Genomic DNA, 5,841 nt, shown 5'->3' with positions numbered 1-5,841 from the left:
GTGTGGATGAGTGCATGCACGTCAGCTAGCACACTTTTCTTTTTCCTACCTTAAGCATTAGGTCTGTCATCTTGTGAACCTTTGGGGAAGAACAAAGGATGTGAAAGACATCTGATTCAGTGATATCCAAGATTTGGTAGCTGCTCACTGTTAATGCAGAACAGAAGTTGTGGTGCTTGTACTTGGAGAGATGGGATATCACACCTATGCTATGTACTTCAGGCTAAGAAAAGCAAGATACCCACACTAACAACTCATAGGTGGTGGTTCTGCAGCAGGAAATTCTTATCAAGAGTCACATGCACAGAAAATACTTCAGGGATCTGCAGTGAAAATCACAGGATACAGAAACCAGTTGGGAAGGTCGGCATGAAAGGGGTGAGTAGAGGTATCTCAGCATAGCCAGTGTCATGTCAGCTCCCTAACAGCAAAGCAGCCTTGCTCTTGAATTGTAGGCTGTCAAGAGCTGACTTTATCAAACAGACCAGGATCTTTGCCATGAAGTAAGCCAAACTTCGGCATAAAATGATCTTCATTTTCAAGGAAAGAAAATGCTATTTTGAAATGCTGTTTCGATTAAGTCTGTGTAATACAGTATCCTATCTTGATCATACATGGCTTTGGTTGGAAGGGGCCTTAAAGTTCATGCAGTTCCAAGCCCGGCCATGAGCAGAGTTTCTCCCCACCAGCTCAGGCTGCCCAGGGTCTCATGCAGACTGACTTTTGAGCATCCAGGGATGGGCACCCACAGCTTCTTTGGGCAACAGTGCCAGGGCCTCACCACTCTCTTAGTAAAGAACGTCTTTATAACATCTAATCTAAACCTACCAGCTGTTAGTTTCAAACCATTACTCCTTGCCCGATCACTACAATCCCTGACAAAGAACCTCTCTCCATCTTTCCTTTAGGCCCTTTTTAGATATTGGAAGGTCACTTCTAGGAGGGGTTGTAATTATTTTTGCGGCCTCCTCTGGACCTGCCCTAAGAAGTCTGCATCTTTCTTGTGCTGGGTGCCCCAAAGAGTTGGTCAACATTCAGCCCTCTGTCCCACACCTCCCAGTGCCTTTATAAGCGTGAGGAATTGTACTAGTTACTTGTATTATATGAAATAAAAAATATTTAGATCTGTTTCCATTTGATGTTGTGACTATCTCTTACTAAGTATTTGTGTGTAATTTTGATTAAAGAATATCTCCTTGCTTCCTTGTGAAAAGTAAAAGGAATAGGAATTCTTTCAGGTGCAATTTATGGGAGCAGATCAACACTAGTCCCATAGAGCTTTTCCTGAGCAAATAAGGGATCTAGCTGGCATTCGTGTTTTTTTTTGTTTTGTTTATTTGCATTTTTTGGCAAAGCAACTAAATTATTTCTTTTGTGCATCCTGCTTAGGCTGTCCTGTTTGAAAGATCTTAGATGGTGGTGTTGCCACAAATTCTGGAGTGTTTTTGAGATGTGTGTGTTACAAAGTGGGATGGTACTGTTGTGCACCATTCTTTCACGTGGTATCTTCTATACAGCAGGAGCTGAAGAGTACTTGTACAGAAAGTTGTCTTTTCAAGTCTCTATGTTGCTGTAGAAAATACAGAGCATCTTGTTCCATTCTTAGAGGGAAATGAGTGCAGTGCTGTCTGTACCATGGCTGCTAGGCTGATGACCACTGTTGTTTTCCTCTAAGGGAGTGTTAATGGCAAGCTTCAGTTCAGAGACATTAATCTATATTTCTCCCACATGTTGCCAGAATGTGGTCAAGGCAAAGATTCCTCTCACATTTCTCACTGCTGCAGGACCAATCAATGGCAACGGGAAATGGTTGTGCTGGTGGCCTGTCTTCTGGGCAGGGATTTGGAGAGGACACAGTAAAGATGATACTGAAGGTAAATACAAGCCACCAGGCAGAAGCAACTCTGAGACCGCAGGCTTTTCTGCAGCTGGACGATGTTAATTGATCCCACTCTCCACTGCATGCTTTAGAGGAAGGCGCAGTCTTCATAACAGGCTAAATTAATGGGCTCCTATTTTGCCATAGTCATCTCTGGACAGAAATTTCTCACTGATTGTTGTATGCCCAGAAGCATTCACAATGAATAGGCCTTATAGTTTCAGTACCTCAGACATTTGGTCGGATCTTCAGATGGTGAAAACTGGCATTGCTTTGTTGCCTTTCCAAGTCATTTTGCAATGAATGAAGATTGGTCCTTCTGTTCTCCTTCACATGAAGGTCATGTAACTTTTGTGGCTTTGTGCCGTATGTTCTTTCTGAAGGGAAATGAATGTACAGTTGTCTTTTATTTTGCAATGATCTTCTAAACTACTCAGTTCAGAGATTGGGTGTGCTTGACACACTTTCCACCAATTTCTTTCAGATTAATGATCCTCTGATGCCTCTCACGTGATTAGAGGGCTTGAGCTTTGATGGAGGAGTAGTCTTTGAACAACAAGGGAGGACTGAAAAATCTGGGGAGCTTCTGTTTTAGAGCCTTTGATATTGTACTGATATACTATCCTACTGTTGAGCTGTTGCAGTATTTCCAGTCTCAGGGTCATTTCATAATAGATACGGGAATGATTCTCAGTTGACTTTTCTGCTGTTTTCTCAGCTGCTTGGGGAAGATCGTAATAAGTTACTCACCAATTCTACCAGTACCTTCTTTTCAAAAGCATCTAAGACTAGGGTGCTTCTAATGAACAAAGTAGAGAACCAGAGCACCGCTCCATCCCCCAAGAAAAGGTCTCACTCTGAAGCCTTGGTAATAGGGCTGGCAGGCACACATTTATCCATCCCTCCTTTTCCTCTCGGTGATGATTAAGAGCATCAGCTGCTACTCACTGTGAGCAAAGGTTTAAACATTCCTCTCGCAGGTAGTGGAGACATGAGTTGTTCTGGGGGCCTACCAAAACTGGGAGTCAACTTCCTGCACAGTCAGGCTTTGGATCGAGGGAATGGGTTGTTAGCTGAGCATACTCCAGAGCTGCCTCCAAAGGGTCCCAAAAATGAGAGCTCTCTAGAAGCTGGAGGAGTCTGAAAGCATTTACAGGAATAAACTGGCTTGAAAGAGTTGAGGAGGAAAAGCTTGAATGCTGGTAGAGTTTGAGCTCCAATGCCCAGAAGTATTGCTACCAGGAAGAAAGAAGGCAGCAGTTTCACAGCTAGCAGCAGGAGTCAGATCTACTTTCTAACATGCCCTTCTGAGAGCTCTCCAGGCCCTAGAGAGAGCTCACTTCATCAGCCTTTGCCATAACAGGGGCACTAACAGAGATTTTCTGCTCTATTTGGTCACTATTTTTCTTGCTATTCATATGAACTTGGTGTCTTGGAGGCCTTTCCTTCAAATTCCAGTTGAAGATACGCAACAATTCTCAACAACTCCGAGAGGCAACTGTGCACGTGGTGTGGCCACACATGGAAAAAGATCCTGGTGTGTTAGGAGGAATGGCTGCAGGGCCCTTCTGTGGCAGGTGCCACTTTGATAGATCTGATCTTCAGGAAGAATCATCTCTGAAGGGAAAGTGAAGACTGCCCTGTGCTGCACTGTGCAGCTGTCAGTGATGTTTCACTTTGAGGCAGTCAGCAACTCGTGTCAAAGGTCTTGTTTGCACTTGATGCTGGCTCAGAAAGCCTGAGTCACTACACCCTCATTCACCCTGGTTACATATGTTTACTCTCTGGTTGTGTGGTGGTTGGGAAAGTCCTCAAGTACAAGGGAAGACAAATCTGTCTTCTTCCTAAAAACATAATGCTACTGCTTCTGTAATGAGAAAGCTATTTGGCATGTCAGTCCCAACATCAGGGCTTGAAACACAACATAGTTTTGCTGTCTGCTTCTGCTCAGGGATCTGAGCTCCAAACATGAAATTCAAATTACATTTATGTCAAAACAGAATATCAGGGAATACCCTCTCAGTTCCTGCCCTGGACCTAGGTCTCCATCAGTATGAAAGAATGAAATTAATAACTATCTTTTCTATTTTTTACTCTGACGGGTGTTTGGGTGTTCAGCCAAAGTTTGCTGCTTGCTTCTTTCTGTGTACATAGATGTCTATGAAACTTGAATCTCTCAGTATTTGCATGGGTTATGAGAATGTGCCCAGATAGTTGCTGGCATCAGCTGAAGTGTGTTTAAAGTTGTTCTCTGGTAATTTGGTCATGAAATTGTACTTATCCATAGGAGCCTTGGAGCTCACCTCTTTGTGTTGGCTTCAAGTTGTCTTCAACTTCAGCCACCACCAGCAGTTCTGAAAGTTTAAAATCAGTCAGTTGTTTGGATAGTCATAAAGTCCTACATTCTTAAACAGTGAAACCTATACAATAGCATCTCTGACAGCTGCATAATAAAAATATATTTACTACTAATAAAATTTTCCTGCTGGTAAGCCTAAATCAATGCATTCTCAGTAGTTTTTGATGAGGATCTTAATGGGGCCTATCAGCATGACTCCATTTAAAGTTTCAGTCATTGTTATGTTACCTGGATGACCACAGATGCTCTGAAGGTAACTTCAGAAAGGCTTAGCAGAATATGAGTTTAGCTGAAATTGGGGCATGGAGACAGAGTTTAAAGTCAGTAATGTGCAGCTTTCTGGGATGCACAGAGACTAGGCTAATATTTTTTCTGGCTGATGGCCTATTGATCCTCCCATGGAGCACTCACTCATGTCACACCTGGTATAGGCAATATGGAATGAAAACCTCAGCCCAAGATGAGAAGCTTAAAAAAACGGCAGCATATGAGTTGATCAGGATATTGGGACGGCAGAAAAATTGGACAGCTGCCACCATTTCCCAATCACATAAATCAGTTTCCTCCAGCAATTGGTGTAATGCAGCTGCTTGAGAATCTCACCTTCATTATTTTGCTCCTGTTTCAAAGCTAACAATAAAGGAAGATGGCATTCATGAATACCTTTGAGGAAGCAGAAACTGAGAGCTTTAGGTACTTATCTTCCACCAGCTGTCCCAAAGGCCATTCAAGCTGTAAAGCCCTTCCGTTGCTCTGGCTACTGATGCTGCTGACACTGCCAAAGATCAGTTGGGCTGAATTATCAAAGTCAAAGCCAGAGATAGCTCTGGTGGGAAGCACTTGAGCAGGTCTCATGTCTTAACTCCTTACTGCGTAGGATATAAAAGGGGGTTTGTGTTTGAGGGGTGGGAATGCCCTGTTTCTCATTATTGAAATGCACGGCCTTGAAAGAGAGGGCGGACTCAGCATGCAAAAGATATATCATATTAATGCTGTTTGTTTCCCTCTTTTTGCCTTCTGGTTTTGTGATCATGGAGCTAGAGGCAGTGGGCTTTGCTCTTCAGCTGTTATTTATGGCTACCAGTGAAGGTGCCGGCTGTTTGTTTTTTTGCAGCAAGACAGAGATAGATATGGGGAAATAGGAAATACAGACCCCAAAAAGTGGAGTTAAAGCAATGGATATACTTCAGTCTTATAAAAGAGTTAGACTCTGCTCCCAGGTACCTCATGAGCCGCTCACTTCAAGAGGTGTCACGAAGCAGAGCTGTCAATGGGGCTGACAGCTTGACTGTGCCATCGAGAATGGGTATGACTGGTGGCACGTGTCCGTGCTGGTGGCAGGGAGCAAGTGGACCCGCCAGCCTAGAACAGAGCACAGCCGGCTTGGGGCTGTGTGTCCTCAGAGCAGAGGAGTAGCTGGGAGGCATCTTGGGGCAGTGTGAGCAAAGGGCAGTGATTTGCATTGGTCTGTGAAGGGCCACGTTCAGATCAGAAAGAAACTCAGAAGTACTTTCTCTTTTGTTTTGTTTTGTTTGCTGGAAGCTGGGGCTTTTTGGTGAGTATGTGTGTCTGTGTCCCACAGGAAGCTATTTCTAGCTTAGCT

The sequence above is a fragment of the Meleagris gallopavo genome, chromosome 14, assembly GCF_000146605.3.
Source record: "Meleagris gallopavo isolate NT-WF06-2002-E0010 breed Aviagen turkey brand Nicholas breeding stock chromosome 14, Turkey_5.1, whole genome shotgun sequence".
Lineage (NCBI taxonomy): Eukaryota > Metazoa > Chordata > Aves > Galliformes > Phasianidae > Meleagris > Meleagris gallopavo.
This window is presented reverse-complemented; position numbering follows the sequence as displayed.